Here is an 11,662-nt window from a genome sequence, read left to right as displayed (position 1 = left end):
CTCGGTATCCAGATTTAAACGTGAACTGGTCAAATCGGTGATAGCAAAGGTATAGGCGGAGCCCCTGTGCGTGCCTATTGTGAAGCAAGGCTCGCTTGATCAAACGGTCCTTCGCTCTCAGGCAGCCCGCAGGTGCTCAGATCCTGGGCTGTTGGCAGGTAGAGAAGCACGTTTGCTTGTGGGAGATTTCTGTTCTCTCTTGAGAAAAGGGCGAGGGGTGAAGTTACCGATCTTGGAATGTTGTTCTTTTAGTCCCCGTATTCTCTGGGTGAAAGGCTGGGGAGAGGGAAGTGAAATCTAACTTTATACTTCTCCCGGTCATGGCTTGAGGATCAGGTGTGTGTGTGTGTGGGGGGGGGGGGATATAATGGAGCTCTTATTGAAATCTACAAGACCCAGTTTTCGCCTCCCGGTTCAGTCTTCGGTGCTTCTCTTCCTTATAAATCAGCTCAATTTTTGCAAGGTATTGTACAAATTACTCATTGTAAGCAATGGTGTATCTAATGCAATGGTGACTGCTACTTGATAGCACATTGTTTGATTTGTATCTTTTTGAAAGTGTGTAGGATCAAGTGGGTTTTTTTTTTAGGGAGGGGCTGCCTTCAAGTTTTTTTAGTATGTTTAGTGCAGGGTTTTTATTTACGTGTCAGGTGCATGGTTTGGGAATGACTTAAACAGCAATGAAAAATTTAACACCTGCCAGGACTGCAGGCGAAGTGAACTATTAGTGACTCAGCAGCAATATTGTCTTCTATTGGGGCCTTACTTGCTTGAAGAGATTCCTAGAAATAGAGTGCATTGTGATTGCTTGGTTGATTTGAGATTATTTTAGAATGAAAGAAGTTTTGCAGGAGCATGGAAGTCTCACAGTCCTTTCCTCATGTGTTTGGAACCAAGCCACATTTTCTACTGGCATTTTCTACTTTTCAAATCCCCGCTCCCACTTCCCATCCAGCACTGCTCCTGGGAGGGTCCTGTGGTCCAAGGGGGAAGCACTTCAGGGGCCAGAGTCCTGCTCAGTGAGCAAAGCTTTGCAATTGGTACTTTGGATCAGTAACCAGCATCTTTCTTTGTCACCTGATTCTCCCCATTCCAACTTTGTACTGTCAGTCCTGAATGTTCTTTCCTTCCCAGTCCTGCCTATTGAAGGTAGAAGCAAATATCAAGGTAGAGGGCATATTGTTTCATCAATCTGTACCACACCTGGCAAACACCTATATATCTTTAAGAAAACCAGCATGTCAAGATTCAACAGCTCTTTTATACATACAATCACCTTGACATTAAGTCACATTCAAGCAAGAGAACAGGTCATTTCAAAACATTCAATGGATACTGTCTGAATGCTTTTCATTATTAGTACAATATTATGTTGCCTTTGAACTATTCTATAATGCTCTTTGTCATTACTATTAGTATTTCAATGCAAGAAGAATGATTGCACTCAGGCAGGGTAACAAAGGTTTCCTCCAGGTCATCATGTACTTCTGTACTATCCAGGAGACTTATGGTGCTTGTGTTCAAGTGTTCTGCTGGAGAGTTGCTGCTAAGCTGCCATATGGTTTTTACTTCTTTCTCTCCTTTTCCATAGCTGTTTTCCACTTTCCATATTTCAGGATTAGCTTTTTGGCATAAATCCATTGTAAAAGACTGGTCGTTAAATATGTGCTTTTCATCCAGAGGGTTTTCCTTGTATTACTTTATACAGGACTGTGTCAAGAAGATGAGATCCAAATGATCAAGTGATGGGCCTTGAGGGAGTGGAAAGGTGGGGGGCTGGTCATATAGGCCCCTACCTGGTGAAATGAGCTCCCGGACAAGCTGCCGGTCCTACTGGGACTCTTTGAATTCCGCAGTGCTTGCAAAAAAAACAGAGCTCTTCCACAAGGTGTTTGATTGAGGCCGGGTGGGAAACCTGGTGCATTAGATTTGGTCATCCCCCCTCACCCCTGGCTCCTACTGAGGCGGTAGACTATGCCAGGGGCCTGTTTCCATCTCCCAGCCGCTACGTATAAAGATTTCAACTATTCCACCATCCTGTATTTGTATTTATATTTAATATTTTTACTGTTTTTTGGGAGAATTTTGATACTTTGTGAACCACCAGTTTCTGGGAGTGGCGGTATAGAAATAAATAAAAAAATAGTTGTCCACTATTTCTAGTATGTGATGGCACTTCTTTTCCTTTAATCTGATTAATGCTCCCTGACTAAAAGTCTTGAGCAGTCAAAAGATGGTATTTCTGAATATGATGCTGCTGAAGTGGACATGAAACACTCCGGAGCAGAATGCAGAGCATGTTGTTTGCCTATAAAATTGTGATCTCTTCTAATTTTATCCAAAAGTCTCTGTGCATTTGAATTGGAATGTTATCCATAGAAACTGTTTCCATTCTTCCATGGTGATACTGTTCAATCAGTTTGCTCAGTAAGCCATTACTTCATTTATGAATTGATTACCATAGTTCATCATATTGGAGTGATTTCATTATCAGATTGAAACACTTTACCAGTTTGTTATATGACATGACACTCTTCCACAGTTGCTCAGCAAAACCCAGTTCTGTGCTTCTATAAATGGTTTCCATGGAGCTAGAAAGTGTCATTCTGGAAATTCTCTATCATTATTGTTTGGCATCTTTAATTCATCTGCTTCATCTTTTAGATCTTTCAAAAAATTTTAGATCAGTTCAGCAGCTGATTTTCCTCATGAAGGTTTACTCTACTCTGTCATGCTGGTCTTCAAGTCCTTGGCCCAAGTCGAGAAGAAACTGCACAAGGGATTTGTGCTCTGAAGAGTGATGTCTTCTATGGCTCTGGTTTAATTCTTCCAAATCTGCAGGACAATTTTTATTTGACAATGGACTATTGCTGATAACTGTGTAAAGCGAGATCCCAGGAATGTCATTTCTAGTGAAGAGAGTCTCAGCCATAGTCAGATAGCACTGGATTTCTTATTTTTAAATTGGTCCCTTTAGATTTTGTGACATCTTACAGAATGAAATGAACTGCCTCGCTCTTGACATAGGTAGATCATGTGATGCAGGACACTTTTTGGAAGAAGCCTCAGAGATACATGCTATCTGCCTGCTGATCCTTTGGTGGTTCAGTTTCTATATGTAATATTACTTTCTTCAGGACAATCGTCACCCAGTTCTGTTCCAGAAGCTCTCGGTGGGGGGGGGGTTGTTCATCCTTCACCCATCAAGTACATCACTCTTAACGGTTAGTGGTCCTTTGTTCCTGTTTTTCTGTCTTTCATACAGTTGCTTGAGTAAGTACATCTGGAGCAGGCTTTCTCAATGGGTTTCATGAAACCCAGGGATTTCTTGATGGCTCCAGAAGGTTTTCTCCGATTGGGTGGGAATTAATATTTTAAAATATATATATTTAAAAATAAAAATGTATTGTCATACGAACATATATGGTTATCTTGACCTGCCCCCCCTTCCAAAATTGCTGGAGATGGGCCTTGAGGGGGTGGAAAGGGGGGGGGTAATAACAATCCTTGCTGGCCAAGGCTTCTCGCATGTGGTAATAACTGGAGTCCAGAGAGGTAAGTACTCACTTTGGGAAGGGTGGCACGAGGCAATGGAGCGGTAGATACCTGTCCCATCCCTGTTCCCAGCCCAGCGGACTGGGCTGCTGAACTATTTCTGGCATTGGGGAAGGGACATGGGGCAATGGAACATGATGTCACATCCAGTGGGAATGTCTAGGTGATGCCAATTCTGGTGACATGTCACTTCTGGAGGTGTGGCAAGGAGGTGTGGCTTGCTGACATCACTTCTGGGGTTTCTCAAAGCCTGAAGACTCAATAATATCCTGTATTTGGCTTTTTCCTCTTCAGCACTAATCTGCAGTTGCCTTTGTTTGTGTGTGGAGGTGGAGCCAGAGTAAAACAGGGTTTGGGAAGGGGAGGGACTTCAATGGGGATAGAAGACTTAGAGTCCACCTTCCAAAGCAGAAAGAAAAATAGGACTGCACCAAGTAACATTCTAGCAAGCCAAATAAGGGGAAAAGATGCCAGATGACAGCTTTGTTGTTATATAAAGCCCCTACTGGTTTTGCTGTAAAAGCTTCAGGGGGATCTATAAAAAACAATTTTGCATTAAATACAAATAGCAGAAGGACCCCACAATAAAGAGTTCTTATATGTTATAAAAATCACAGATGCATGTAGTTGTCTCATTCCTCTCTTAGGACTAGAACAGAAAAGAGGAAAAAAGCTAATTAACGGAGGCTTTGAAGATTGAAGAAGGATTATGCAGTGAGAGACTGCCAAACTATCTCCTCCTATGGATGCTCTGTGATCCAAAACCCCTTAATTGTCCATTCCATTCTTATCATAACTGCAAGGCCATTTAGTTCATTATGCAATCATCTCTATGCTGTGGGCTGTTCTTTTATTACACTTAGGCAGCAAAAACATGCGTCCTCATCAGCCCACTTGGCCTTTGCTTTGTTTCTGAGCTCTTGAGCTCACCTGCTTAAGCTGCTCCTCCATAAATAAGGTTCAGCTTGTCCAGTTTAACAGGTCTTTTAACAAGCCAAATTCAGCCAACCTCAAAGTAACCAAGCTGCACTTCTGTGGGCAGGGGGATGTTTTGGGACTCGATTGACAATATTAACTATTTCCTGCAAACAGTTGAAAGAAATGAAAGCAAGAAATATTTTGGGAACTGAGAAATTATTGATGCAGGACAAAGTCCCCTAGGAATTAACATGTGTTTTGTATTGTGCTATTTCTTGGTTTAGATATAAAGTGCAAGATCTTTTTAATACTTCAGCCCTTTGCTTTGTGAACCAAGGGGGTGAGAGAGGGGCTGAAGGAGGAAGGTCAGAGGGAAGAATAACCAGTAAATTATATTGATCTGGAGAGTTTTTATTGAGTATAAATAATTGTAGGAGTACCTGCTCAGCATCAAGCATGAATCCAGCATTGGCCCAAAAGATTTAAAATCAAGTTTTAAAAACCCATTGATAAAGCAAGAAAAGGCTAATAAGATTAAAAGCAGACATGGCTCAAGGCAAATGTCCCTAGAAGTAGTAGTGCTTTCACTAAACTTCTGAGAGGCAGTAGCGGGGCAGGGGGATATTCACCCACAGCCCTTTGTATAATGCTTGACTATATTCAGAGTTGTAGACTACATAGATTGCTGCAAGCTATGGAACCCCAAATGCCTCATTAACACCTTTTTAAAAACTTGAGCATCATGCTCCTGGTCCAGCCTTCCCCTGGGAGCTACTGCCAGGAGCAGCCTACATGGTGCAGTTCCAAGCAACCCACTCAGAGTGAAGGGAAGGGGAAAGCCTTGGCTGGCTCAGTCAGAGAGGCTTTGGACAAACTGCTGAAAGTGAGGGGGAGGGAGCCTCAGTAGGCCCACTCAGAGCAGTTCTGGGTAAACCACCATTAGCGGGGAGGGGAGTGCAGATCTGGCAGGGGGCCCAGGGGCCACAGTACGTCCAGCGAGAGTGTGGGGCAGAGAGGGGATCCCCCCAAGGCTTCTTGGTCCCCACTTGTCTCTTGCTGTTTCTGATCATAAGTGCTACAGCTCAGTATTCTTTTTCATATTTCCATCATATGTATATCACATGCAGTGCATTACGCACAGAACTAAAATGAAATGCATTAAAATATTGCAAGTATTCTTATCTCCCTATTTTGAATTTCTTTTTGATACAATGGCAGTTTGTTTTAAAAGGTGATTTGCACCTTAGGCTGGTTTTCTTAAAAACAAAAGGCAGCTCTAGTAACTGGTGAATCAGCAGGTGGCAGCCTTTCCTCAATGCCGATCTAGTGTACTTGAAATAGGCTACACAGCTTCTCTGTATTTCTGATAGCTGAGCTGGCATATGAATTCTAAGGCTTTGCTTAGTGGTTGCATTTCCTACTAGCCAATGACTGGTTACCACAAAGATAGCTTATCATATTTGTTCAACTCTTGGGAAGTTACCAGTTTAGGAACTGGCTATCTCACTTCCCTTGTGTTCCATTAAAAAAAAATTAAATGTTGAAGTATCTGTGACATACAGAGAACAACTGCCATTTCAAATAGTAAAGAATTTATTAAAACTGAAAAAATCCATTCTTTTCACTGCAACAGATTGCGCAAGGAAAACAAAAGTAATGGGTAGAAGTAATGATTGATGTGGAATACATCTTCTGGCATGCATCATGGGACAGAAATGGGTACGGACATGATGTCCATAGCCCCGACCCAGGGTGCGTGCCAGAAGATGTGGGGAGGCCACCAGCATAAGAAGCTGAGGTGCTGGCTGAGAAGCTGGTGGAGACTGGGCCCATAAAGCTGGCTGGGGCTGCTACGTAAGCAGCACTAATGCTGCAGGGTGAAGCGCTGCCCATGAAGCAGGCTGGGGGCACTGTGTGACCCGCACCGCTGCTGTGGGGTGAGGCACCATACCTGAACTAGGCAGGGGCCACTGTGCCACCATGGCAACTCACTCCTCCAGCTGGTCCCACCCTCCACAGAGCAGGGCAGGCCTGGGAAGCGGGGAGACATCACAGCTGCCAGCAGAGGGCTGCTGCAACAGGTAAGGACGGAGAAGATTGTGTGTGTGTGTGTGTGCATGGTGGGGGGAGAGACAAGGACGGAGAGATAGGGGGGAGAGACAAGGGGGGAGTGTGGGGGGAAGGTGTTTGTATGTGGGGCAGGGACTGGGGTGGAGAGGCAAAGAGGGAGGGGGGCATGAGTGTGTGTGTGTGTGTTGGGCGGGGGAAGGATCATGGAGTCCCACAGCAGGTATGTGTTCCACATACCCTGTGGTAGTTGGACTCTCACAAGAATTTAGTCAATTTATATAGCACCGCTAACTATGATGGTGTCCTTCTATACATTCCCTAGCTGGTCTTATTCTAAGCTAGTCTCTTTAACTTAGATGTTTAGCTTATGTTCGCTTGCAACAAAGACTATTTGTCTAGACACTTTCTATTATCTTAGCATCTTTGTCTAGGCTGTCAGCCCTCTGTCTTCTGCACATGGCAATGGCAGCCAGCAAGGTGAAGCTCCAGCAAGAGACCTCTTTCCAGTGTGGCATAGTGCTTAAATGCAGTAGTCTCTAACCTGGAGAACCGGATTTGATTTCCTCCTCTTCCACATGGTCTACTTGTGCCCTAGTTATCTCAGAACTTTTTCAGCCCCACTTACTTCACAATGTACCTGTTATGCGGGATGTGATTGTAAGCCATTTTGAGACTCCTTATGGTAGGGGAAAATGGTATAAAAGCCAACTCTTCTGTCTCCAGATATTAGCAGCTGAATAATGAATTCTGTTCCCCTTATGTCCAGGGAACGTATTACCTCTCCTCTTCCCACCACAGGCATTGTTCTTTCCCTTCCTGTCCTTCCCATGAAGTGATTCCATCTGGCATATTAGACCTCCCAAAGTCTCTCCCCTCCCTTTCTGCCAGGGAATGAGATGGCCCTTTGATATCTGCTAGCTAGAAATAGTTGTGTATCAAGCCCCAAGTACCATTCACTTTCCAGCTCAACAGAGTGCCATGTAGTCCAGTATTCTGTTTTCAAAAATAGAGAGCCAAATGAATCTGGGTTGTTTTCAGTGAAGTCATGACAGCAACAACCTTCTCTACTACTTGCCCCCAGCAATTGGTACTGATGTCCTCCAGCTGAGTTTTGCTACATGGTCCATGGCTAGGCATTTTGTAAGCCCATTTTACTAACTATATGGCAACGCCTCAATCGGCAGGATCTCATTCCTTTTAAGCACTAATTTATAAGGTCTATGTGTGGTTTCATTCCTGTCCAATGGCTTAGCGGGTTGGCACAGGATTTCTACCATGTGTGCATGTTATGCTCCACCTCTGATTTATGATGACCTTGGAATTAATGATCTCCAAAATTTTCTATCATTAACATACTTGCTGTAGACTTGCAAATGGAAGGCCTTGGCTTCCTTTATTGAGACAGTCTTTCTCATATTGGTCAAGATGGGTAGCCATGTTTGTCCACCTGCAGCAGTAGAAAAGAGCAGGAGTTCAGGAACACTTTAGAGACTAACAACATTTGTGGCAGGGTATGAGTCTTGAAAGCTAATACCCAACCACAAATTTTGTTAGTCTTTAAGGTGCTACTGGACTCTTGCTCTTTTCTGTTATCTCATATTGGGTCTTCCTCTTTTCCTACTGCCTTTAACTTTTTAGAACGTTATTGTCTTGCCCAGTGAATCTCGTCTTCCTGTAGTGTGATTTCACCAATCACTTGTAAGGAATTTTGCTAGGATTCTTAAAAGGGGGATAGCTGGTGGTGAGCTGGCATATGTGGAGCCTTGTATAAGAAAACCCAACCTAGTATAATCCTAAAACTGATGGTAAAACATAAAATTAGATGTGTTTTCAACAGATCAGTATAAAACCAGCAGCACATAAGTCTGACAAGCCTGAGGAGAGAGGTCCGGATTTTAAAAACCCCACACTTTTGAGAAATCCATGCTGCTTATAGCCACTAGCCTAATTTAAAAATACTGCCCACAGCTTTTTGGATCAGTGTCTCAATGTATAGAACAATATTCAGTAGAAATCCAGCTCTCAGCAAAGAAGGCAAACAGTTCTGTTGCTAAACTGACCCCTGTTCTGGTTTCTCAACAAATCTAGAGCACTAATTTAAAGCATATAAAGGGTATATTCCAAAATGAGATATGGGTCACTGTATTCACATTTTGTACAAAGGACTATAGTGGCCACTGCATTAACACCACTACATAAAAGCCTTTTCATAGACAGTTGTTTTCCAGAAATGTAGACCATCCATGGTCTGCCAAAAAGCTCCAGCAAATTTGCAAGTCAGATATATAAAGAGTAGGTCAGTCAAGAATCTGTATTAACTGCCATAGTAACTTATCTGTTTGCCAAAAGTGGCTTCTGCATTTTATTTGGATCTCTGCTAAAACAATTTCGGCAACTTCTTTTGACAGGCCTGGGAAACAATGAGAAATATGGTAGCAAGCTGGGACCAGGAAAGAGGGTAAGAAAACCTTCTAAATTACTATTCCCGGGGCATCCTGGATGCCTGTCAAATGAGTCCAACCAAAATTTGCCCTACATACAGAAGAACGCCACTGAATGACTGGCACTTAGGGTATTTTGAAAGTCGTATACATTTAGAAATTTAGATTAATGGTACAGAGCAGGATGAGGAGGAATCATAGCCAACTTGCATTTTTTAATTATGTTTTCCTTTTTAATTACTAGTTATTTCCTTTTCAGTAATGGACCATTGAGTCCACTTTATGTTACAAGGACCGCAAGCTGAAGACAAGTTTTAAAAATATGTTCATCTTTATAGTTCTTAGCAGCAACGTTCACATCAACAATGTATCCCTACCAGCACTCAGTCTGCATGTCCTGTCCTGGAAGACTAATCTTCTCAATATGCAAGTTATGTTCTTCTAAAATTGGGACTGTTGCTTTTAAAATGTTTACTAAATGCTAAACTGTAAATAATGAATCTGTTTTTTGTATTAATATGGCTGCAGAGAACAGAGCTTGGAAAACAGAGCGCTGTTATAGAGCGTTGGAAATAATTAAGAATTTCTTGGCTAGGCAGAATATCAAGAGTTAAAACTAATATATTGCCAAATTAATTTTTTAATTTCAGGTGTTTTCGACTCATATTGAAGAGAAAGTCATAAAATTATGGCAAAGAATAATAAATTTATATGGATTGGGAGAAAGTCAAGGATAACATTTGAAGTGTTACTAGATGATACAAAATGGGGAGGACTTGCAATATTAAATATTAACTTTTATAGATAAGCTGCAGCATTGGTTTGGATCACAGATTGAAAAGAATGTCTCATTTAAAACAACTCTTGTTTCAAAAACAAGAAATTGTCTCATTCTAGTGCACCAGGCAGATGAAAATCAGTGCTTATAATGCAGAGGTTTCTCAATACATAAAAACATTAGATAGAATAGATTGAAAGTTTTTGTTATGGCTGGCAAATGCTGTAATAAAATTTGATTGATTGGATAAACCTAGAATGATGTGTATTGTGGAGAAATTAATTCCATTTGGGGGCCAAGAAAACTCTGCCTTCATTTTAAGACATTCTGTTGGCACAAAGATAGAAAATGAGATACGGTAAGATAACGGCTCTGAAGCAGAGGTGGGTATGAACCTGAAAAATGGAGGTTTTTGGGGTGAGGGCTGTCACAACCCCTGAACTTAAACAAACCCCATTGTGTTTGAGGATTGGTTTGGTTCATTGGATTAATTATGGGTTGGCTGTCTCTTGGTGTGCTAGAGATACAAAATTCACTGTTAACCCCCCCCAAGTATATCATCTCACAGTGGGCATGGTTTCATGGATTCCCCTTGGCCCCTGGGAGGTGGTCACCCACTCACCTCCCCACATCATGCCTTTAAAGGGAGTCACCCATGCACCTTTCCACGTCATACCTTCAGAGATTTCAGGGTGGGTATGCTGATAGATGGGCTTAATGGACTTCTAGGTGGGTGTACTAGGAGATAGATGGGCTTGGTAGAGTTCTGGGTGAGTATACTGGGAGAGAGATGGGCTTAGTGGACTTCGTGGTAGATATAGTGGGAGAGAGATGGGCTTGATGGATTTTCTGGAAGTGAGATGGGCTTAACAGAGTTCTGGGCAAGCATGCTTGGAGAAAGCCATCTTGGTCAACTTCTGGATAGGTGTACTGAGAGAGAGATGAGCTTGGTAGTCTTCTGGGTGGGTTTGCTGGGAGTGAGATGGGCTTAGTAGAGTTCTGGGTATGTATACTGAGAGACAGATAGGCTTGGAAGAGTTTTGGGTCACTGCACTGGGAGAGAGATGGGCATGGAAGGTCCACTGGTAGACAGGTGTAGTGGATAGACAGGCATGGTAGACATCAGGGTAGGAGTATTGAGAGACAGAACGTATGGCTGGGAATGCTCTGAGACGGACCAGTGTCATAGACTTTGTGGTCAATAGGCACTTTATTCAATAGGAAAGTATAGTGGAGCAGGAGATGAAGGCAAGGAAAAGGAAAAATTAAAGTTAGGGGTGGGGGAAAGGCTATTGATTTTGGTGGATTTTCAGTAGAGACAAGTCCAGAACCTCAAAACCCAGAAGGCTGAAACTTCAGCCAAACCACCCAACATGAGGGACCAGCCACAAACAGTTTCTGACTGCCCCCAGTAGTATATATAACAACTGTGCCTCATGTTGGTGTGTGACTTTTCAATCCAGACAGGCCAGACCCAAGAGGGAGACTCTCAAGGATGTCCAAGGGGTAAAAAAGGTTATTGATTTTGAAGGATTTTACAGTATATGGAAGCCCAAAACTTCAAAGCCCAGTAGGGTGAAACTATAGCCAAACCCCACAATGTGAGCATCCTCCCAAAAGGTGCTTGTAAATGATTTGTCATCTTCTTGGAGAGCGACAAGTGGAGTGCCTCAGGGATCTGTCCTGGGCCCTGTGTTGTTCAGCATATTTAAAAATTATTTGGATGAAGGAATAAAGAGGGTGCTCTTGCAGATGACACGAAACTGGGAGGGGTAGCAAACACATCAAAAGACAGAATCAGAATGCAGGATGATCTTAACAGGCTGGAAAACTGGGCTAAAATGAATTTCAATAGGGATGAATGTAAAGTTCTTCATTTAGGTAGGAAAAATGAAATATA

The 11,662-nt window shown here is 42.6% G+C and overlaps 1 pseudogene; it reads right to left on the bottom strand.

Annotated features, from left to right (window-relative positions):
- Positions 1 to 2,195: 2,195 nt before the first annotated feature.
- On the bottom strand, positions 2,196 to 6,455 carry LOC143828927 (protein zwilch homolog; annotated as a pseudogene).
- Positions 6,456 to 11,662: the final 5,207 nt, after the last annotated feature.

This window comes from Paroedura picta, chromosome 2 (genome assembly GCF_049243985.1).
Source record: "Paroedura picta isolate Pp20150507F chromosome 2, Ppicta_v3.0, whole genome shotgun sequence".
In the NCBI taxonomy this organism is placed as follows: Eukaryota; Metazoa; Chordata; class Lepidosauria; order Squamata; family Gekkonidae; genus Paroedura; species Paroedura picta.
Note: the sequence above shows the minus strand (reverse complement) of the source record. Positions and strands in the feature narration are given on the sequence as shown.